Source organism: Choristoneura fumiferana, chromosome 27, assembly GCF_025370935.1.
Source record: "Choristoneura fumiferana chromosome 27, NRCan_CFum_1, whole genome shotgun sequence".
Taxonomy (NCBI): Eukaryota; Metazoa; Arthropoda; class Insecta; order Lepidoptera; family Tortricidae; genus Choristoneura; species Choristoneura fumiferana.
This window is the reverse complement of record NC_133498.1, coordinates 5,140,150-5,165,606: the sequence shown is the minus strand read 5'-3', so window position 1 is coordinate 5,165,606 and position 25,457 is coordinate 5,140,150. Positions and strand designations below refer to the sequence as shown.

The 25,457-nt window shown below is 38.0% G+C and overlaps 1 protein-coding gene across 21 annotated transcripts in view; it reads right to left on the bottom strand.

Moving 5' to 3' along the window:
* Positions 1-25,457, bottom strand: part of tou (bromodomain adjacent to zinc finger domain 2B toutatis) — a 193,367-nt gene that overhangs the window by 82,652 nt on the left and 85,258 nt on the right. For all 21 annotated transcript variants that reach the window (XM_074108679.1, XM_074108678.1, XM_074108682.1 and 18 more), the window contains exon 2: positions 6,489-6,614. The gene's annotated coding sequence lies outside the window, so the exon portion shown is untranslated. The remainder of the gene's footprint in view (positions 1-6,488; positions 6,615-25,457) is intronic.

Below are 25,457 nucleotides of genomic sequence, written 5' to 3'. Positions count from 1 at the left end.
AAAAGAATGTGACATCTCTCGATGAGAGCGAAACATAGATGTCGCTAGTGCTGCTGCTTAAGTAGCGTAGTAGAAAAAAGCAACCCGAGATATGTGTGCAGAGGAGAAATTTGTGTCTAGACTCCTGTCCAGCTTTAGTGTAGGGGTTATAGCACGCAGCACGGATTGCTGAGGACCTGGGTTCGATTCCCAACGCTGGTCTCTTTTTCTGGTTTTTCTGTGCATCCATGACTCAGTTTGTATTTTCGAAATGTAGTACCCCACTTGCAACAAATTCACATGAAGAACAATAAAGAAACTGGAATAGATTTAAAAAATATATGTACCAATGTTTACGTGAGCATGGGGGGAGGGGGGTAAGATTTTGCTGACTTTCGCTAACAAGGAGGAGGGGGGTTAAAAATGGCTAAAATTCTGCTTACGTAATACTTGAATGACCGCTATCCCTGAGAAGGAATTCTACCTTAGGTTTTCGGTCATTGTCCCGAGAGTAGAGACAGGTAGAGAGAGACACGTATGTACAATGCATTATCTACACAATCATTAATTGACCCCGGAATGTAGGTCAAGCTTGATAGCGATCGTGTTAAATCACGTTGGTTTTTATAACTTGTTAAGGTCGATTGGGTAATTACAACTAAATAACTGTTTCAAGTTAATAACTACTGTTTACTTGTGATTACCTACATTGAGAAATTCTCGTAAAGATGCATCAAGTATCTATTTTTAACCCCCGCCGCAAAAAGAGGGGTATTATAAATTTGACGCCAGTGTCAGTTGTCTGTATGTTATGTCGTCTGTCTGTGACATCGTAGAAGTAAGTGTGTAATCTAATAATATTTTCTACAAAAAAATACTGTAGGTACACTTTTTCGCTAGGATCCTTTTCATGCTAAATTACAGCTTTCTAGTACTAACGAAAATCCTGTTGCCGAAACGCATCTGCAATACCCCTGGTGTTGCAAATGTTTATGGGCGGTAGTGATCTCTTACCATCAGGAGACCCACTTGCTCGTTTTCCATCCAGTCGAATAAAAAAAAAAGCGTAGGAAGACCACCAGCTAGATGGGCTGATGATATCCGAAAGACAGCAGGACCAACCTGGACCAGATTTGCCGCATCTAGGTCAACATGGAAATCCATGGAAGAGGCATATGTCCAGCAGTGGACAAATATATGCTGAGAAGAAGAAGAGGGAAGAGTACTAACGGTCTGTTAGCTTAGCCGCGGACAGACAGACAGAGAGACAGACATGGCGAAACTATAAGGGTTCCTAGTTGACTACGGAACTCTAAAAATGAAGATATAGCCAAGTTAAAGTCCTACTTTTTAGCACTATCCCTGTCAACACACATCATCCCTGTCATTTTTGTTTGATTAACAAAATATACGTGTTCAATAATTTCGAATAATCTAACTGACGTATAGAATAATTCTTTTTACCCAGCAAACTATACCCAGTACCGTAGCCAAGTCGTACTTTGTGCCGGGTGGCGAGGTGGCAAGGGGTGCCTCCCCCCACCCTCGTGAAAGGCATTTTTTACAGCAAGCGACCACTTTACCCTACCCTACCCCCTACGGGATACCCTTTTTGGTATCCTGCTGTGTCACCTAGTAACATAGTTTTAGTGCTAGTTCTAGTCTTAGTTTTAGGTGGTACATTTTTGGAGCCAAATAAACTTTTCTTTCTTTCTTTCTTTAGCAGCGGAAGTGTTTGAATTTGGGTATTGGGTGTCATAAAGTGTAATTTTATTTAAAGTTGGATTTATTTATTGGCATTTTCGTACTTTCCAACGTTCTCAGGCACTTGGGTGGGTGAAGAGTGGAATAGATATGTGTATTTTTGAATTTCAATGTTGTTCCACTTGTATCGTTTTAGTAATCAGTAGCCCTAATATGGGTTACAGTATAGTACAGGTTTTTTTATACCAATTTTCTCTACCTCACTGGAGGCAGGTTTAGGCAGTATGTTGTCTGTCAGTCAATCGATAAGTTAGTACATCACGTTATTTTTTATAGGTATAGATAGATCTTAAATGAGGGCTATCGTTTTTTGTCTCACTAGATGGCACACTGTTGCGTGAGGTTTTTAAGTATGGCTTTCAAAGTCTGTTGTTACGGGTGTGAAAACAAAGTTTAGATTAAAATCATATTTAATACACCTTAAAACCGGACCATAAAAATATCGAGCATGCCACAGTGTAGCGTAGTCCCGTTTTGTTCGGAAAAAAGGGAGGACAAAGGTTTCCGAAAGACAAAACTGTCTCAAAACACAGACATTCGTTGCCCCGGAACGCATATTTTCCATAATTAATTTCAGGTAATGCAAAATATTCACAAAATTATTCTAATTATAAATAAACCAGCGTAGCTCACCCAAAAGCTATGAGATTTGGCATTTCGGAGACCTCACGCTACACTAGCGCCTCTAGCGGCGAATTCATACGCGATAGCCCTCATTAAAAATAAGATATTTGACAACTCCTGAATTTGCCGTATCTATATACATATTATAATGAAAATATAGATATACGTACGGCCAACGTTTAATCGGCAAATATTTGGGTTCAAAATTGAATTTTTAGTGATTTTTTGAAAAATCTATATTATCTGCCTATTTATAAAACGTTTTTCTCTATGCAGTAGGTACGGCGCTACTTGCATGCGACGTCACACGCGAGTATTTCTTTCTCTGTCTAATCTTGAATTTCAAACCTCTATAAGGCTGCGTTTCCACCAGAGATGTGTGAGGATGTGTTGCGTCGCATGTGTTTTTCATTAACCAATAGAAACGCTTCGTTTTCCTATTCTCGCACGGCACATCTCTAGTGGAAACAGCTGAGCTGAGCGAGGATAGGTCAATGAAGCGTTTCTATTGGTTTAGGTACATTCTTCGCACATCTCTGGTGAAAACGCAGCCTAACTCTGTCATTATATATATAAAGATGGCCTCAAAATTGTTTTTTCCGTTCGATAACACGCATATAAGCTTCGATTTATAAAATAAACGAAAAATAGTCAAATTCCGTATTCTGCGAACTTCATCAATCACAATGACAATTCCTTATAACATGGAACGCATATTTATAAAAAGACTGCATACTTCATAGATAATGCAACAAGCAACCCCTCCTGCCCCCCTAACAGCTGACGGGGTCGGTATTTTGGTACCCCTTCCCCCTAGGGGGCATTCGCATGTGGAGTTGACCTAGGTCAGGTTTTCGTGACGTCATACACAATCAGCTTTTTATAGATTTCTTCGAGTAGTAGGTTTAAAAACCGGCAAAGTGTAAGTCAGACCCGCGCACCGAGGGTTCCGTATACCTCTAAAATCAAACTGATCAGGTCACATCTTACAACTGAATTTTGAGCCACTTCCAGTGGTCACATGACTTAAAATTTGGCATAGGTACTTATGATAATCCGGCGACATACAATAGGTGTCCAGAAATGTGGTTTAGATGGCATGTAAGTACAAGTCAACAATAACCAATAAAAAGTTGGAAAACCCCCGACTGTCACTTCAAAGTTCAATATCTCAAAAACGGCTGAAAAACCATCGCAAGGAAACTCGCCTTGACGTAAAAAAACCGCATTGAAATCGATCCATCTGTTTGTTAATTTTATAACACCCGTCTTTTTGCGTCGGGAGTTGAAAATTACAGTCGGCAAAAAAAGATTGTATTAAAAATTTAATTTTTAACAATAAGTTTACTGTTGTGTTAGCTTTAATTTAACTTGCCCTGTTAGTTTGTGTCAAACTTGCAAGTTCGATCATTTTGACCCACTTCTAGTCATCGGATTGACTTGAAATTTGGTATGCATATGTAGGCTCGATGATAATCCAAGTACAGTCAGCAAAAAAGCTTGCATTAATAACAAAAACTTATTTCCACAGAAAATAATACTTACTCTATGCTATTAAGGCAATAATGTGGATCGGCAGGGTCACCACGGTTTTAGCTTGTTCCAAAAGCGCCGGCCGTCTATCCCGCCACGCTTGCCTCAATGATATAGTCCGTCGGGCTCTTGCCAGCATCAACGTTCCGTCTACTTTGGAGCCGGTTGGACTAGCTCGTGATGATCGTCAAGAGACCTGACGGAATGACGCTTGTTCCTTGGCAAATGGGACGGATGGTATGAATTAATATTAATCCATTCTACATAATTATATATGCGAAAGTGTGTGTGTTTGTATGTTTGTCCGTCTTTCACGTCGAAACGGAGCCACGGATCGACGTGATTTTTGTTTAGGATTTTTGGCATAGAGATAGTTTATGGGTCAGAGAGTGACATAGGCTACTTTTTATCCCGGAAAAATGCACGCGATAACCGAATTCCACGCGGGCGAAGCCGCGGGCAAAAGCTAGTTATTGTATAGAACATTGTGTGTTAATAAATTGTATCTACCTCTATGCTCTGAGACTAATGTTAACACAAACCTCAAAACGCTTCTATTGCCCGAAACATAGAAACTAGTTGCCATTACCCGCCCACATAGCGTTTCTCCTCGGACTAAATTTGGTATCCGACCGAGCATGGGGCTAATACGATCTCCAAAGAGTACAAGTTGTCCAAACATAACTAGTTTCAAGTATTCCGTGAGCATTTTAATTCCCAATCAACGATTTGCCGGTAGGTATAGGTAGTGCCACGAGAGTTGAAGTAATAGCAACACAGCTTGAAGAATCAGTATGCTAAAAGGAGAATGAATTAAATGAATGAGTAAATGTCAAAATCCTGCTGTCATTACACGACATGCTCTTGTGTGCGTGACCTCTACTCTAGTGGCTCTACCTATACGTGTCTTTAAAAAACATAGGACCCCATACATCCCTGTCATTTATTATGTAATTTTCTCTTTAATTTTATACCGTAATTTATGTATTTTGTTTGTATAATAAATAAATAATAATTTATTTTAGTCTATTTGGAAAAAATACTTTCTGCCAAGTTTCTTGTGGCGCATTCTTGGAAATGATGGTCTTTCCGCTAGCGCTGGTAGTTGAAAAAAGGGATATGTAAGAGATTATTTGCTTTGCGGCTTACTTGTAGACAGTGTCCCCACCTTAGGGTATTTTACCCTAAATTTAGGGTATTTTTTAGAGTAAGTCATCGAATGAAATGTACGATTTCAAGAAAAAAAATACTGCAGATGACAGACTATTATACCTAAACTATTATGGATGCATTTCAAGAATGATTCGAAACGGTGTAGTAGTTTAGCTATTAGTTTATTAATAAATTGCATTTATTTGCTTAGTTTTTATTAAATAAAATATTTAGGGTTAATAAAAATTAAAGTGCCAAATTTAGGGTAATTTCACGTAGCGTTCGGGTAAAAAAAAATATCTGAGGTGGCAACCCTGCTTGTAGAATAAACATTTCGATTTTATTCCCTTACAAAGCCGGTATAAAACCGCGATTTCTCTTATTTTTAACCCCCGACGCAAAAAGAGGGGTGTTATAAGTTTGACCGCTATGTGTGTCTGTCTGTCTGTGGCACCGTAGCTCTTAAACGGGAGGACCGATTTGAATGCGGTTTTTTTTTATTTGAAAGCATGTTTTCTAGCGATGGTTCTTAAACATGTTTTATCAAAATCGGTTCAGCCGTTTTTGAGATATTGAACTTTGAAGTGACAAAGTCGGGGGTTTTCCAACTTTTTGTTGGTTAGGTTATATTGCGTTAGGTCCTCGTAGTGTTGTTAGCACATCCGCGGTCGGCCGCGGGTCAACGACCCCCATTGTCTCCGATGTTACCCGATTAGACCATTTGGTAATTCGATGATTCGTGCTTTTTGGAAGCGGCTTAGCATACTGATGTGGTCATTTGAATGATTCGAATGACCGGGATACCATGGACCTGTGAACGGAAACTCGTACCAACAATAATCATCATCATCCCAGCCTATAGGTATACGTCCCACAGCTGGGCACAGGCCTCCTCTCAGAATGAGAGGGCTTGGGCCGCAGTTTCCACGCGGGCCCAGTGCGGATTGGGAAATTCACACACATGTTTCCTTACGAAATTTTCCTTCACCGGATAAAGAGTAGAATTGACTCCACTATTTTTTAATTCAGGTTGTTTTTTGTTTTAAAATCCCTTTCTTGCCCAATCTAAAAGTTATGAATGCAACATGCGCCAATTAATGTTTTAGCGTGGTTGCATACTATTTAGAAACTTAGTTTTGCGGTCAGTTTGATTTTCTTCTAAAAACGTCGAAATGCAAATGATTCTAGTGTAGAGTTAGAAATCAAGTAGAATTTCTGGCTTAACAAAACAATTTTTTTAAAAACAATGAAGGTATCCGAAAATAAATGCTATCAATTTATTTAAAACCAAAATTATTTGTGTCTAATGTTTTCAGTAATTTTATTAACACCATACTCAGATAGTCATAATACAGGCATCTCTCTTATACATTTCGGTGAAAACACACACACACACACACACACACAAACATACTAAATGTTTTTTTTTAACTCACCTTCAATGGACGTGATCATTCAGAACCCGGGTCCAGGTCGCACACACTGACACAACACATGTTCACCGACGCACACAGGCGCACCTCACTGTTCACTAACACACATCTTGTAATGTGATCCAATATCTGCAACAAAGAAAGAACACTTTAGATTTCATACTTGAAATGCTATAAGGTCTTCATATTTTACTGCCACCTTAATAGAGCTTACTATTAATTATGTTTTTCTAGGATTTTGTTTGTTTGTTTATACTATTTATTGTACAAAAAGGAAAAACAAAAAGGTTACATAAAAAAAAGTAGTGTTAAGTACAAAGGCGGACTTATCCCTGATTTTATTACAAGCTTATAATTAACAGAAATAAATTAAAATAGAACTAATACTAACTTACTCTAATCCTAAAAATGTATATTTACAAATATCACCCAAGTCGTTGCTATTGTGCAGGGTGCCCATAAGGCTGGCCGCGTTTCCTCGTTGTATGGCAATGCCAATACGTTGACCGAGGAAAGAGCCAGCCCTATGGTCGCCAGTGGAACGGGCAAGCTTCTTTTTTTTAAATTTAAAGAGTGTTTTTGCTTCGGACCCACGGAACAAGCATTTCAACAGCAAAAGCCGCAAATATTAAATTGTTTGCCAGATTCTCATATTTACGGCATTTTGCTCTTTCGGCCGTTGCAGCCTTCAATGATGTCTTAGCAAGATGAGACGGCGCCAATGTGTCCACACACGTGGCGTCCGAAATAAGCGGCCGGCCGTCCCATTTGCCAACAGGGCATTGGTTTTCGAACTGTAATGCTGTAATTTTTTATTGATAAATAAATAAATATCAATGTAATGTAAAGTATGTACGTTAACATTAAATTAACGAAATTTGAATTTCTCTTATTCCAAATTATGTATTTTAATTTTTTAAGTCCAGTCGAACAAATTGATTTATATATCAAGATGGAACGTTTTAATAATCAATTTCAGCATGTTTTCCTCACTAAAGTATGGGATGTTAGCATTAGTAGCAGAAAGGTTCCATCCAGAGGCCGTATTACCTAAAGTTTCTGACGCTCGCAATCACAATCAAATGACAGATTTCGGATACAAAAACTATCATTTGACTGCGGTCGCGAGCGTCAGAAACATTAGGCAATACGGCCTCTGGTACATGAATCGGTTTGGTCGATTGTACAAATACGTAGTATGGATGGCAATGCAAACATTCAACAAAAAGTCAAAAAGTAACACCAGCAAAAAGTTTATTTTTTTATTAACTTAATTAACTCGACTGTTTGAAATTTTGTAAGTGGAATTTTAATTCCACTTATTGGTTTTCATTCTTTCTTCACATACTCGTAATATAACACTGCGTTGCTCGATCGATCTCTTTCTATGTAACTCGTTATCATCGCTTCCCCGCAATGTCAAGTTACTGGAACGATTTACTGGAATGTAAACAGGGCCTAAGATCGAATTCATTTTATCTAATCAAAACGCGGTGGCGTCATTACAAGGGGAGACCAAATAGGGCAGTTACATTAAGGGTTGTTCGAACGTCGGGTGATTTTATTTGGTTTTGTTTTACTGCTGCATGTGTTATGTAAACGGTTGGAATATCTGTACTAATGATGATGATGATGTCCTCCATGTCGTGTCCGACAAAGGCGAACCTTTAGGCTTGTTTATTATGTGCCCGAATATGGCTGGCAAAGCCAAACTTAGTCTTAAAGGTCCTATTACAGGGCGCGCAATGTAATTGACCACTATCATTATACTGTACTAATAGGATAGGTACAGTAGGACATACAAAGTAGTAAACAATACTGACACTATAAATATATAAAATAAATAAATATCATGGGACACTTGACACCAATTGACCTATAATACTATTCAATGGAAAAAATCAATTGTGTAAACAAAGCATTTTTTCACGATTACTCCGTAGTTACTTACATTTGAACGCCAATCCCGATCATATTCACATCTCAATGAGCTCAGCACTGTTTTTAACAATCATTTTATCATTAAATAATCGTGTAAATATGTTTATTTTATAGAATTAAATGGAAGACGAAAATCCGTTATATTTGTCAAATTGACATGATAATTTTTTCCTCACCGAAGTTGGTCTATGGTCGGTCTAGTCTCTGGAAATTTAGTGCTGTACCAACAAAATTAATTATTGACTGAACCAACCTTACCTACCGATAATTATGGCTGGCTCTGCAAATTAATTTATTCGTAGATATTAATTATTTGTGTTAAGTTACACTATTTAATGAAGGTTTATAAAGGTTTCTAATCCTATCCTACTATCCTACTAATCCTACTAATATTATAAATGTGAAAGTTTGTGAGTGAGTGAGTGAATATGTTCGTTACTTCTTCACGCTGAAACGGCTGGACGGATTTGGATGAAATTTGGCGAAAAGTTAGATAACATAGGATACTTTTTATCCCGATATTCCCATGGGATAGGGATAAAATCTTGAAATAACAACCGCTCAGCTTTGTCATGAAAATTGGTATATAGATAGTTTGACATCTGGAATAAACATAGCCTACTTTTTATTTCGATATTCCCACGAGATAGGGATAAAATTTCGAACTAATAACCGCTGGGCTTAGAGTCATGAAATTTTACCATGATTGTTTTTAATGTAATGTCAATGAAAACAACGATTTAATTTTCGGGAATTCCCACGGCAATTTTTAAAAATCCCGGTATTTCAGCTGTTGGACCTAATGATTTACGTGTGCGAAGCCGTGGGTAAACACTAGTTGGACGATAAAAGAGTATTATAGTAGAAATTATGTAGATTTCTATTTACTAGTACTTATCATATTTACTGTGGAGTCCATTGTTGGACCAAACAATCATTTTGAATCACTTCCCTGTGTCTACTCTCATTTCCCTGTCTTATGTAAATTTAAAAATGCCTCTTCTAAATTATATCGAAAATACAAACTGAGACATGGATGCACAGAAAAACCAGAAAAAGAGACCAGCGCTGGGAATCAAACCTAGGTTTTCAGCAATCCGTACTGCGTACTATAACCCCTACACCACCGTTGGACAGGAGTCAAGATACAAATTTCTCCTATGCACACATATCTCAGGTTGCCTTTTTCTACTACGCTACTTAAGCAGCAAAAAATTCTAAATTAATCCATATTTTAACTGACCCTTTCAATTCTAAAATACTCCATCATAAACCTTGGGGAAAATATACGTCAAAAATATAAGTGGATATACATGTTTCACCATTTTAAAAATTCTACCCTTAAAGGGGTATAAAGGGGAGTGTAAGTTTGTATGGAAAAAACGTTAGGTATATATATTTGAAGATATACCTAATCCTAAAACTTCGTGAAAATGCTATTAAACATTCTAAGTTAAAAGGGACATGGAAACATTGTGAATGACTCTTGAACAGGACTAAGAGAATACGTGATTCGCCATTTTTTAAAATTAAACTTAGGGAAAACATTAAATAATGAAATATGAGTAAATTCAAAATAATTATTTACTGCTGATTGAAGTATCTTAAAGAGCTTTCACATCACTAGAGCCAACGTCAGTCAGTCAGTCAGCCAGTCGTCAGTCAAGTGTCAATGTCAGTCACCACATTTGTTTACACAATTGATTTTTTCCATTGAATAGTACCATAGTCCCAAACTAAGTAAAGATTGTTACTATGGATACTAGGCAACGGATAAACATACTTATATAGATATAAATACATACTTAAATACATTTCGACATTCAGACCCGAAAACAACCATTCGTATTATTCATACAAATATCTGCCTCAGCCGGGAATCGAACCGGGACCTCAACCTTCGTAGTCAGGTTCTCTAAGCACTTAGCCATCCGGTCGTCAAACTATCCCACTTATTAATAATAATAATTTATTTAATTCATAGAGATAACATTGATCTCATTCTTGTTAGTGTTAAATCTTGAAACTAATGTTAAGTAGGACTTAAAAACTAAATTACGAGTAATATTATAAATGCAAAAGTTTGTAAGTCGGTTTGTTTGTCTGTTACCTCGTCACGTCTAAGCCGCTGAACCGATTTAGACGTAATTCGGTATACAGATAGTTTGACTCCCGGGGAAGGACATAGGATAGTGTTTATCCCGAAACATTGCACTTCCCGCGGGATAGCGATAAACGAAACTACGCGGACGGATCGCGGGCTACAGCTATTAAAGAAATTAATACATAAACTGCATTTGATCATAGAAATAGTAAATCATAATAAAAATCACAGCATTTGGTATAATTTGGCAAAACGCCCGCGCTCGAAGGGTGTTCCCCTATGTAGGTATTGTAACACGAGTAAATACCGCTTTGTTCGACAACACACCCTATTATGTACCAGGAAGGTTTGCTTTTGATTGATAACTTCGTAAGTAGCTTAACGCGCGTGTGAAACGTCTTTGCTAAACAAATAGATTACAATTTCGTTTGCGAAAGCTTTTACCCGACTAAGTGAAAAGGAGGGTTATTGCTGGTTTTTAACTGGTGGCTCAGTGAATAGTAAACATGGCGAATTGGGTTGCTACCTGGGTAAAATAAACTAGATACAGTCGAGTCCAGTTATAACGATGGAAAAGGGACCGGTATATTACGTCGTACTAACCGGACGCCGTACTAAAACGAACGTTTTCATGGTGGCTCATATTAAAACCAAACATATGCCTATACTTACGTCGCTAAAAACGGTTGGTTGTTAAATGCGAAGTCGTACTAAACGGATTACACTGTATTTAGTTCGTCAGTCAGGTTAGAACAAAATAAAGGACACGGTATTTTTTCTTTCGTCAATCAAACATAACTAACATAACCTAACCAACAACAAGTTGGAAAACCCCGACTTTGTCACTTCAAAGTTCAATATCTCAAAACGGCTGAACCGATTTTGATCAAACATGTCTAAGAACCATCGCTAGAAAACCTGATTTCAAATAAAAAAACCGCATTCAAATCGGTCCTCCCGTTTAAGAGCTACGGTGCCACAGACAGACACACATAGCGGTCAAACTTATAACATCCGGGGGGTTAAGAAAGTGGCAAATATGAAGCGCGTCAAAGGTTGAGAGTGCGGCTCGTGACGTCACCCCGTGCTAAAAAGTGAACTAAGTAGCTATATATCTTCATCACGTGTTGTTTTATTCACAAAGAAAAATACTTGTCCAATATTTTCTATTAACTAACGAACTAATTAGATTTTTTAGGAAGCCCATTGGCTGGAATATGATATTGTAACATTTTCAACCCTCATGGCTCCGCTGTTTTCAAAAAATGTCCAAAAGCATCGACAAATAAGCAGGTTTGTGGCAATACAGACTTTTACCACTTTCTAATGTTGTCTCTTCCTTCGCATGCAAGCATGGTGAACGGTTGTTGCTCTGAGGATGAACTCAGGTTGAGTTCGATACGGTCAGTGTAGTGTGGTGGGGGTGATAGTCGGGTTTATGTGATTTGTGTGTGTTCTTTTAGCGTGGAGGCGGAGGAACTGCATGAACACACCTTTGTTGCATAGACGTAACTATTGTAAGTGTAAAGTCGCGGGTGAGCAGTTATTTTTTTTTTAGTTAATTGATATGGCCCTCCATATTAAATAATATTGTAACGGATAACTCACGTCTTAAATCGAGTTTAGCTCGACTTTTGTTTGGCTATTTTGTAGCCCTTTTCCACAGGAGCACGCGACTCGGCGGCTGCCGCAACACGCGCGCACCAGCCCCCCCGCGTGCTCCTGTGAAAAACAGCGACGAAATAGCCCGAAACATGTCGAGCTAACTCGATTTAAGGCGTGAGTTATCCGTTACAATATCATTTAATATGAGTGAGTCTCACGGTAGTTTCATGTTCAGATATGGACCTCCGCTTAAAAAACGCCTGATTCAATAAATTTTTGAGTAAACATGATTTCAAAAAATGTACCCAGTTCGTTACGTGTGATGTAAAGTAACCACTCCGCGACGAGCGAGTTGGACGCGCAACGGGAAACAGAAAACGTTCGCCGCATTGGCTTCGCGCGGCTCACTCGCAACCGTGGTTGGGGCGTTAGGTCCAGACGACAAAAGTAATACTTCACAGTACTACACACTATCTCGCTTCCCCAATAGGTACGTCAGAGCAAGACAGCTCTCAGATCGATCACGAGGCCTAATTCTATGACTGTGGGCCATCAATGATAAGGGTTACCTAAAGTGTGTACACGATAAAATACGGGCATGCCTGATCTGGTGTATCTTTGTAATGAATGCTAATTTACAAGCAGCACTTTTTTTAAGTAATTAGTGGTTATGAAACTACATAATAAAAATATAATCATAATAAAAAGTTAGGGCGTCTGTGAGTTTTAGCTTTATATATCGAGGGTATTCTGGCAAAACAGAATAAGAGCAATTTTTTTTAAATAGTTACATGCATAGGCATACTCAATTTTTTCTGCTTTATTTATCTAGCATAACCGTGTAAGTAAATAAATATTGTGCACTTATCCGGTTCTGCCAGAATACCCTCGATATTAGAATGTGCTTAAATTATTTTGTACAGCGCCTTCTGACGGTCTTTTCTAGGTTTTTATGTAGTTATTTTTTTAAATTGGACAATTCACTTTAATAGCTTATAACATTGTCTTTTTACGACAGCTAATATTTTTCGAATTGACTTCAGATTGAGGTAGTTTGGAAGTGTTTTAACTTTGGTGAAATTGCCTTTTTGACAGAAAAATGCCTCCCATGTAAAAACTACTTTTGGCGCTTGGATTAGAAAGTTTTCCCGACCCCCCAGTAGAACAGTAACATCATGATTTTTATTGGGAAGATAATATCCTAATGAGCGTAAAACAGCTTGTGAAAATATGAATACAATTGTGGCATTGAAGTGAAAAACGAGTGAAATTATCAAAAAACGCTGTACAGAGTAATTTAGGCTCAATTAAATACATAAAGCTAAAAGACGCTCTAACATTTTATTATGATTGTATTTTTATTATGTAGTTTCATAACCACTGACTATTACAAAAAAGTGCTGCCATTACAAAGATACAGCAGTGCCCTATTTCACGAAGCTACAAGTTACAATTTACAAGCGGTAGCCTCTTTTCAATGCATACTGTTAAACAAAAGACTACCGCTTGTAAATTGTAACTTGTAGCTTCGTGAAATAGGGCACAATCAGGCATGCCCGCATTTATCGTGTACACACTTTACACGAAACTGATAAAAAGAAAGTGAAATTACAATCATGAACAGGATGTTTGGAATTATTCTGATCCGAGCGAGTCTTTATCTCAAAAAGCGCATCGACCGACTCGCATTAAAAAATGATGTGTTAAATACTTTGAAAGTAAAGAGATCGATCTGAAGCCTACCTTATCATTTTCTCTCTGTGACGTGTTTTCTGTAAATAGCATTGTTAAACTGTTTTGAAAAAAATATATACCTCGTTGAATTTCATGCGAATTCTTCTCAACACAGGTTGGTTCTCAACACTAGTTGGTAAGTAGATTCGTTTGATGTTCTTAAGTAGGTACATTATGTACCTGTTGCTCTATCTACATTATAATATTATGTTAGTTTTATTTAACATCAAAACCAAAAGAAGGGCTAGAAACACGACAACAGCTATATAAGGATTATAATATGAATCTATCAAATGTCTGTTTCTGTACTTTTTTGTGTTATGATTGGCAAACAGTTCTTTTTTATTTAATGTTTTATTTATTTAAACCATGGTGATTGCCAATTCAATTCAATCATTATACAAAAGTTCACAGTCAGTCTCTCTAGGCTATCTACACAAATTATTTCTTAAACCCTGCCTAAATGTATGTATATATGTATCTAAACTCTTTATTGTACAAAATAAATAAACAAAAACAATTGACAAACAATGAGATATATGTACAAAGGCGAACTTATCCCTAAATCGAGGTGACGTGGAGGTGACCGAGATCAGCCACTCTCAAAGTGTGCTCCGTGTTTCCGCAAAGCTTCTACAAGAGCTCCGTAAACTACTGACCATAATTAAAATAATAGTACTGCCACACCAAAACAATTTCATAATTTTATCTGTACGCGTATGTTGAGCACCGGCATTATTTTACTTTTTATCTATGGTGTAGGTAAACTGTCAAGAATGACACTTACTGCCACTGTCAGTGTCATATGTCAGATTGCCGTTCCAAATCGAATTGGATAGTAAAATCTACGCGTGAATTGTGAAGAATTCTAATGCTCACGGAATAAAGTACAATTTGGACCGTCTACTTCAGTTTCTCAAAGTCAAGGTTATTGCTCATTGCTTATTTTTTATGTGATAAATTCATGACCTTAGATATATTAGGTTTAATAACTAAAAAAGAATTTCTCTCGAAATGGTTTTGTCAATTTTAGGGCCCCAACCAGCATTTCGTTTTTCAAAAGGATTCAGTCACCAAGAAAGTTTGAGAACCGCCGACCCAGCTTACCGGCCCGGATAAAATGTCCCGCGGGAACAACCCCGGACCTCCAAGCAAAGCTTACGCACACATACAGAGATGTCCCCGGCAAAATAAAACACTGTCATATAGATATTGATTCTACCCTTCGGCGGTCTGTCCCGCTCCCGCGTGGGTCAAGCGCGAATGTGGAGGGAGACAGTGGTTATTAATGGGTGACGCCCAGTCGGATTGTCTCTTATATCAGACGGTTTGTTTAATGCTTGCTTATGGTTTAATTTTTTAGTTGTGANTTATTTCAATAAAAAAATACACGTACATTTCATTAATTAACTACTAAATCTTAATTAATAGGATTGTTGGCAGACAATGTTTATAATTTTACTTGATTATTTGGAATGAATGGATACAATAAGTTAAGTAAGGTGTTATAAGTTTGACCACTATGTGTGTCTGTGTGTCTGTCAGTCTGTCTGTACCACCGTAGCTCTTAAACGGGTGGACTGATTTGAATGCGTTTTTTATATTTTAAAGCAGGTTTTTAGCCGCGGTGGCCTAGTGATTTGACCTGTCGCCTCTCAAGCAGAGGGTCGTGGGTTCAAACCCCGGCTCGCGCCTCTGAGTTTTTCCAAATTCATGTGTGGAATTACACTTGAAATTTACGACGAGCTTTACGGTGAAGGAAAACATCGTGAGTAAACCTGCAAAAGCCTGCGAAGCCTGCAAGTGTGAAGTTCCCAATCTGCACTGGGCCCGCGTGGGAACTACTGCCCAAGCCCTCTCATTCTGAGGGGAGGCCTGTGCCCTGCAGTGGGACGTATATAGGCTAGGATAATGATGATGACGTTTTTAGCGATGGTTCTTAGACATATTTTATCAAAATCGGTTCAGCCGTTTTTGAGATATTGAACTTTGAAGTGACAAGTGAATTTCTGTAACAAAAAGCTGGAAAACTCACAACTTTGCCACTTCAAAAGTTCAATATCACAAAAACAGCTGATTTTGCTGAAACATGTCTAAGAACCATCGCTAGAAAACCAGATTTCAAATAAAAAAACCGCATTCAAATCGGTCCACCCGTTTAAGAACACATTGCGATCAAACTTATAACACCCCTCTTTTTTCATCGGGGGTTAAAACAGAATACAACAAGCAGGCACTTGTCCTCTCACTCACACAAACATCACGCCTGTATTCCCAAATGGGGTAGGCAGAGCACACGAAATGATAAAAAAAAATGTTTAAACGTTTGTCGTCCAAATTGAATACGGCTTCGGGTGACCATAGGGCTGGCTTTTTCTTAGCACAAAGATAAAGCATTGCCATACAGCGTGAATGCTGCCAGCCTTCTGGGCACCTTACCACCTGGCAGTGATTTTGGGCAACTTTTTTATTTATAATTTTAGTTTGTATGTAGTTTTAGTTACCCTTATTTTGTTTTATATTATACAGGCATTGTTTTTAATAAATTATATACTAAACGTTAGTTAATCCTTCGGACTTTTTGACCATGGACTTTTTGACGCTAGGACTTTCAGACACTATGATATTTCATCCTTCATCCTTCAGACTTTTTGACCATGGACTTTTTGACGCTAGGACTTTCAGACACTAGGACGTTTAATCCTTTGGACTTTTTGACCATGGACTTTTTGACGCTAGGACTTTTAGACACTAGGACGTTTCATCCTTTGGACTTTTTGACCATGGACAATGTGACACCTGGACATTCTGACATTTGGACATGTATGCCCCTAAACGAGTTTTGTTTTATACGTTTAACTTATGAATTGTTTTGTTGAATTGTCATTCAATCTCTCTCTTCTGTGTTTGTCATGCGCAGTGCCTTAGACTGTTATACTGTGTAAGTTTCTTTGAAATAAACAAATAAATACCGTTACTTGTTATCTCTGTTCAAATGAACTGTACAATTCGTCGTACATTCAATGAATGAAACTTCTTGAAAGGTCGCTTACCTCCCCTCTGTTAGCACCTACACTATAATATAACCAATACACTATTTACTTATATTATGTTTATAACTGAGGTGGGAGACAGAACTGATTAACTTGCGGGGTTTCCTTATGTGGCGAGTAATAAATTAAGTGGTTTAAAATGGTCAGAGCGGACAGATTTCCTGTTAAGTTTCCTTAAAGTTAAGTCTAATATATAAAGTTCTTGTATTCACAGTGTTTGTAACCGAACTCCTCCGAAACGCTTTGGCAGATTTTTATGACATTTTCTCGAAAGGAAAAAACGGAACCCTTATAGGATCACTTTTTGTCTGTCTGTCTGTCAAGACCCTTTTTATCAGGAACCCGTGGAGGTATCAAGCTGAAATTTATATCAAATACTCTCAAGGTCTACTGTCCCTTGGAGCTGTGAAAAAATCAAACTTCTAAGCCAACGCAATCAAAAGATACAGCCGTTTATGCTGCAAGTTTTCGACACTCGCAAGGGAATCAAAACCTACAGGGTACTTCCCGTGAACTCAGAATCTTGAAATTTGGTACCAAGCAACGTCTTATTACATCATTACAATAAAAATATTCTTCTCGGTGCGCGAGTGTCAGAATAGATAGCAAATTTGAAAAGATCTTATACAGTCAGTTACAAAAATATGGATACAATCAAAGTTACCAAAATATACTCGCACGACTTCATAAGAATAGTTATAAGACAGTCAAATTTTTCATTGTGCTTGTTCTGTCGGGAGTTTTTCAAACTCTTCTAAGTTAATTAGATTTTTTTATGAAAGATGTGTCGGACAAACTAATCGGCATATCTCAGGGCGACCAAAGAGCAGGCTTTTTCTTCGCCAAATATATACTGTAGTCTTTGACTGAGCCTTGAGGTGTAGAGGTGGTTTTTGCTTGTCTGTGGTAGGTATTTAACGTTGGCCGATGCATCTGCCACTCATCCGTTTGGTGTCGGTTTATCGACACGGATCAAAGGGTGACAGCGCGAACGCAACGCGCCTGTCAGATGTGGATCGCAATTTATCCGAAGATATGGTTGCGGATCCATCTGCCGACGCATCGGTCGATATGTAGAGGAGGCATTAGGTACAATGACCCGCGCTGCGCTGCCTTTGGAAGAGGAAGCCCGTTTTAGTTAATTTGATGTGTTTTTTTATTTTTATTTTTATGTAAAAATTCATCTTAGATTCTGTAGGTGCAAATTGGCTGTGTGAACTACTGAGATAATTATGATTATGTTACACGAGTGTTTTTATAATATATAGAGTTTCCTTTTAAGCTTTCCCCTTACAAATAGTAACAGATGTTTACGCGGAAACGTAGTAATCCATACTAATATTATAAATGCGAAAGTGTGTGTGTTTGTATGTTTGTCCGTCTTTCACGTCAAAACGGAGCGACGGATCGACGTGATTTTTGGCATAGAGATAGTTTATGGCCTCGAGAATGACAAAGACTACTTTTTATCCCGGAAAAATGCACAGTGCCCTTAGTGTAAGTTTTCGGTTACAAAATACGTCTCGATCGCGTTCGCGTTAAAATCTCAATTTGTATGCAAACACGAACAGCGCCTCTAGCGGAACGTTTGCGATGTTCGTATTTCCATACAAATTGAGGTTTTAACGCGAACGCGATCGAGACGTATTTTGTAACCGAAAACTTACACTCAGGTTACACTACAGTTCCCGAGGGACCAGCGCGCGATAACCGAATACCACGCGGACGAAGCCGCGGGCAAAAGCTAGTCATCATCCCAGCCTATATACGTCCCACTGCTGGGCACAGGCCTCCTCTCAAAACAAGAGGGCTTGGGCTATAGTTCCCACGCGGGCCCAGTGCGGATTGGGAACTTCACACGCACCATTGAATTGCTTCGCAGGATGTGCAGGTTTCCTCACGATGTTTTCCTTCACCGCAAAGCACGTGGTAAATTTCAAATGTAATTCCGCACATGAATTTGGAAAAACTCAGAGGTGCGAGCCGGGGTTCGAACCCACGACCCTCTGCTTGAGAGGCGATAGGTCAAACCACTAGGCCACCACGGCTTTAAAAAAGCTAGTAATAAATAATAATTAAAAAATTACAATGTCACCGAAAAAACATAGGAAGTGAGAACTTTTTATGGCTCCAAAAAGACCGTGCGAACATTCTATTGTTTTACGTTTATTTTATAGCTTTTATATTTATATTATTGCAAAAGATTCATAATCATGAGGTTACTTAGTTAATTACTTAATTGAAATATAATTGTTTTTTTCAAAAGCGGTTTCTTATTGTTACAAGAAGGTTTGCCAATAGAGAATGTCAAAGCTTTTTATGAATTTGTTCTTGTTGTGCCGAATTTTGGTAAGTAGGTATGGTTTATATCAGGGTTTCTCAAGGTGGGGTACGCGAACCCCTAGGGGTTCGCTATTCGACGGTAGGGGGTTCGCGACAAGGTTTACGTGATGGTCGCTGCAAGACTGGCAAGATGATCAAGATTGGTTTTAGGAGTCTTTTTGTATTTTTAATTTCAACACAGTTTGTATATTCGTTGGAAAGACGATTCTTACCTATATTTGTTACCTTTTAGTTTCTCCAACAGCCAGTTTAATTACTTTCTTTGGGGGGGGGGGGGGGGGGGGGGTTCGCTGTGGTCTAGAAACTTTAACAGGGGTACGTGGAGCCATAAGTTTGAGAAACCCTGGTTTATATCAATCCAATGAGGGCTATCGTTTTTTGCCTTTCTAGATGGCGCCGCTGTTGCGTGAGGTTTTTAGTGTGGCTTAACAGGAGGTTCTGGTTATGAAAATGGAAAAAAATATCAAGGTTCTCCTACTAATGGCTTGTCACTTGCTTATTACCAACTGACAAACCATTAGTTAATCCGTAGATAGTTGTTCGGTTAGTAATAAAAAAGTTATATTACTAACCAACAAACCGGGCAGGTTGTCAGTTAAGAAAGAAAAATACTAACCACCCAACCAGGTGAACAGAGTGGTTTGTCGTCGGACGTGAAAAAAAGTTTAGATTAAAATCATATTTAATACACTTAAAACCGTACCATAAAAATTCGAGCATGCCACAGTGTTGCATAGTCCCCGTTTGTTCGGAACAAAAGGGAGGACAAAGGTTTCCGAAAGACAAAACTGTCTCAAAACACAGACATTCATTACCCCGGAACGCATAATTGCCATATATATATTTTTTTTTATTCAACTGGATGGCAAACGAGCAAGTGGGTCTCCTGATGATAAGAGATCACCACCGCCCATAGACACCTGCAACACCAGGGGTATTGCAGCGTTGCCAACCTAGAGGCCTAAGATGGGATACCTCAAGTGCCAGTAATTTCACCGGCTGTCTTACTCTCCATGCCGAAACACAACAGTGCAAGCACTGCTGTTTCACGGCAAGATTAGCGAGCAAGATGGTGGTAGCAATCCGGGCGGACCTTGCACAAGGTCCTACCACCTGCAAATTTCAGGTATTATTCCAATATACTCGTATATATATATATATAGTTATAGGTGAGGTAGACGACTATAGGTCCACTCCTGCTGGTTCGGGCTGAGGACCGACTTCAGACTGGTAGAAAAATATTTCATGGTTTTTGTAGTCGGTTCTTATTTTTGTTATAAATTTTGCTGAATCAAGTCCGATGAAATTTGCGGTTTCCATACATTGTTCATGATTTCTTATTTTAATCAATTTTTTTTTCAGACTTATTTCAACAAGAGTTAATGCATAACAGCCTTATTCATAAAAAACCTTAATTGAGGTTTGATCGGTCTGTTACTTAGCAGACTGATAAGCTTAATAGACTGTTGTCAAGAAGTATGATTCATAAACGCTTGCTAGCAGTCTGCTAGTTGTTGAGCTGCTGATAGACGGATTAGACGCGTTATGTTGGCCACCTTGACAAAACAAAGACAAAAAATGGCCTAATCGATAATTAAAAAAAAAATTGACAGCAGTGACAGCAAATTAGCAGGAAAAAAATAAAAAGCGAGATGTTTGTTTTCCCGCCATTTCCGATCCGCATGTTTATGTTGTGTAAAAAGCCATAATTATGTTTGTCATCCTATTTTTTTTTCATATTTATTGTTAATTTATTGTTGCTAATTTAGAGGATTTTTAAATACAAATTCCTGAAAATAAATTTTCCAGTTTTTTTTTTTAATCTTTGCGTAGCCCTGCCTTCACTATAAATATCTTCGGTATGGTTTTTTGCTCTTGTCAAAGTCAGCTGTTCAAACTTGTGGCGGCCATTTTGTGACTTAGCAGGGAGATAAAGGAGGGTCTACGGTCCTCTAACTTTAGCAGAGCCTTGATCGACTGATTAGCGCTAACAGACGTTTATGAATCATGTTTTTTAGCATCGGGCCTTCAAGGAGCCTTCAAGGAGGCTCTAACTTTTTATGAATAAGGCTGTAAGTATTTAAATGCGAATAACATTATTTATTTTTCTCAAAAATGTCCGTAAAAGTTAACATTATTCTTTACATATCAGAAGGTGAAGTGCATAGTTTATGGTCAGCGAAAAAATAAAAAGTTAAAAGATTGCAGGCGCGCTAGCTCGACAATAATGAATTAGCGCGCCTGCAATCAGTCACATTTTTTTTAAAGTTAAAAAGGCCGTGGAAATGTTGGCACAAGTCGTATACAGCCAAGTCCAATGGCCGGTATCAGATATTTTGCTGGAACCCCGGACTTTTTCTATTGGGTCTGAAATAGCTTGTGGTGTTTTCGGTGGAAAAATACACCTGCAGTTTATTTTTAATGAAAAAAGGCGGGAAAGCATAGGAAAAATATTGGAATAAAATTTAATTTTATAATATATTTTGAGAAAAAGTTTACTCTATTTCAGAATTATTCACCATTTTGAGAAAAGCTTTATATTAGTCTGGGCTGCAATAGCAATTGCTGGCTTCGTATTAGTTAAACGGACTCGCAAGCTCGTCCGTTTAATACTCATACTCAGCCAGCAATTGCCTACTTCCAGGCCACGACAATAATCTACTATTACTGCCACAATAAACTTATAAAATCTGCTTAATACGATAGGAATTACATATCAGAAAATATTGAAGAAGTCTTTTTAGGGTTCCGTAGCCAAAATGGCAAAAACGGAACCCTTATAGTTTCGCCATGTCTGTCTGTCTGTCCGTCCGCAGCTTTGCTCAGGCAGGGACTATCAATGCTAGAAAGCTGTAATTTTGCACGGATATATATGTAAAGTATGCCGACAAAATGGTACAATAAAAAATAAATATATTTTTTTTTTGAGTTCCTCCCATGGACGTAAAGTGGGTGTGATTTTTTTTCTCGTCCAACTTTGTAGTGTGGGGTATCGTTGGATAGGTCCTTTAAAACCAGTGTTTAAAACCATTAGAAGGTTGCTAAGACGATTATTCGATTTAGTGATTTGTTTGCAAAATATTCAACCTAAAAGTGCAAATTTTCATTAAAATCGAGCGTCCTCTCCCCCCTCTAATCTAAACCGATGGGTGGAAAAATTTGAAAAAATTCAGAACGGTAGTAAGTATATCAAACTTGCAAGGAAAACTATAACGATTAAGTTTTCTTGAGAATTATTAGTAGTTTAAGAATAAATAGCAGCCTAAGCTATAAAATTAATATACCTAAACTTGGAATATTCCGTACAAAATACGAAATCCTTAGCAAAATATTACTTAATTTTTTCGTAATGGCTACGGAACCCTATTTCGGGCGTGTCCGACACGCTCTTGGCCGGTTTTTTATCAATTTGTTTTTATGTACCTATGTAAACAAACCTTTTATAATGTGTGAAATGAAAAATCCTTATTAGTTATTAAAATCAACACTCACCAACTGTAAGAAGCCGACTCCTTCGCCTTTCTCCTTCTTTCTCCCTTCCGTCTTCTTCACTCCCATATCGTGAGCTCGTCCCTTATGGTCCACAAACCTTTTCGCCTGTCCTTTCATTTAAAAAAAACTCCAAAATTGCCAAAAAACTATTAAGTACAACTTCAAACTATTTCAGTCCACTTTCTTTGATTCACCACTTCGTAGCAACCACAGCTTAAAATATAATTTAGTATTATTAATTTGACATGCAATAAACTTAAGTAATTAAACGGCTCAGGATTTAGTTTTAATTCACTAATTGTAATTTAGTTTTAACGCGATTTTGGCGGCACGTGCGGACCGCCCGCCTTCTGTGTCGCTACTGGCTGGCGCTGGCGGTGACAAATAATGAAACTCTATAAAAACTGTACAATGTGAGTGGTAGAGCTACAATGAGGGCTATCGCGTATGAATTCGCCGCTAGAGGCGCTAGTGTAGCGTGAGGTCTCCGAAATGTCAAATCTCATAGTTTTTGGGCGAGCTACGCGGGTTTATTTATAATTAGAGTAATTTTGTGAATATTTTGCAATACCTGAAATATGCGTTACGGGGCAATGAATGTCTGTGTTTTGAGACAGTTTTGTCTTTCGGAAACCTTTGTCCTCCCTTTTTTCCGAACAAAACGGGGACTATGCAACACTGTGGCATGCTCGATATTTATAAGGTATGGTTTTAAGGTGTATTAAATATGATTTTAATCTAAACTTTGTTTCCACGCCCGTAATAACAGACTTTGAAAGCCATACTTAAAAACCTCACGCAACAGTGCGCCATCTAGTGAGACAAAAAACGATAGCCCTCATTATAGTTTAGAGCGGCATTTAGTCGACCGAATAGTTAACTTGACTACGAAGCTTGAGGTCTCGGGTTTGATCCTAGGTTGATATGTAGGTATTATACGAATGTTTTTGTATCATACGCATTTTTATAAGCTTTGCTTATGTTGAGGCTAGGTCATTGTCCCATTATATTTATTTAAGTTATTTTTCACTTCTCATGCTCTTAAAATGTTAGGTACTTTAGTCTGCATATCGGGACTAAAGCTCGTCATTAATCTCTAGGGATTAAAGTTTTTTTTTTACGTTGGAAACCCCTAAACAGCCAACACGGTGTTTGTGAACGGAGGATTTTTAGATATGAATTTATTCAATTATATGAAGGATTAATTAATTTTATTATGCTATGCATAGTCCAATTAGTTTTAAAATAGTTTTCAATTTTGAACAGATGGCCTGTCCATTAGTCGAGCGTAACGTTTTTAAAAAGTAATAAGTATTATAATTTTGAACAGAACATTGTTTTTTTCCTCGCATTCAAAGTGAAAAATAGAGTGTTTAACGCGAGACTACAACCTCGCTCTGCTCTGGTGGCTAAACATCTCGTGGCTTGTTTTAGTCCCTTGTTGAACAATCTACTATTACAAGCTTTGCTTATTTTGAGGCTAGGCCATTGTCTCATGTTATTCATTTAAGTAATTTATTTTTATTTTTAACCGACTTCAAAAAAGGAGGAGGTTCTATGTTCCAATGCTTGTATTTTTTTTAATGTATGTTCGCCGATTACTCATTCAATTGTGAACCGATTTTGAGCTGGTCTCATTGTCACCAAGTCAAGATCTGATTATGGATCCTAGGGAAATCGAGGGCAACCTCAAATTTTATAGGCACACCTATGGCGATTTTGGCATTTTGCATTAAGATAAGCATTTACATTCAGAAAGTATCATTTGTAAACTGGACCTGATGAAGAAGACCGTAGATGACCAATGGAACTCATCAAAGCTAAGTAATGCTCGCTCGTCTATAAACGATCATGATTAATATACCTAGATAAGCGACTAAGAAGGAGCTTTAAGTTAATGATTCTTTCAAACTGATCTGTGCCCTTAGTGTAAGTTTTCGGTTACAAAATACGTCTCGATCGCGTTCGCGTAAAATCTCAATTTGTATGGAAACACGAACATCGCAAACGTTCCGCTAGAGGCGCTGTTCGTGTTTCCATATAAATTGAGATTTTGACGCGAACGCGGCCGAGACGTATTTTATAACCGAAAACTTACACTAAGGGCACTGATGCTGAAGCCGGAAGGTAGGCGGCGCTGTTCGTGTTACCATTACCCCTAGTGTAAGTTTTCGGTTACCAAATACGTCTCGATCGCGTTCGCGTAAAATCTCAATTTGTATGGAAACACGAACATCGCAAACGTTCCGCTAGAGGCGCTGTTCGTGTTACCATATAAATTGAGATTTTAACGCGAACGCTATCGAGACGTATTTTGTAACCGAAAACTTACACTAAGGGTACTGGATCGGAATAAACCACGTTTCTATTCGTTCGTTTGTTTGTTCTCGTATCTAGTGACGCTGCCGCTGGCTCCAGCTACTGGATCAATGAAAATCAGCCTTGGATGTTGTGAATTTTGCTTCATAACCGTCCATCGAACATATGTTGTTCTTAGAATTAAATAAATATAATAAATAAATATAATTAATATCACGGGACAATTCACACCAATTGACCTAGTCCCAAAGTAAGCTTAGCAAAGCTTGTGTTATGGGTACTAAGCAACGGATAAATATAATTATATAGATAGATACATACTTAAATACATATTAAACACCCAAGACCCGAGAACAAGCATTCGTATTTTTCATACAAATA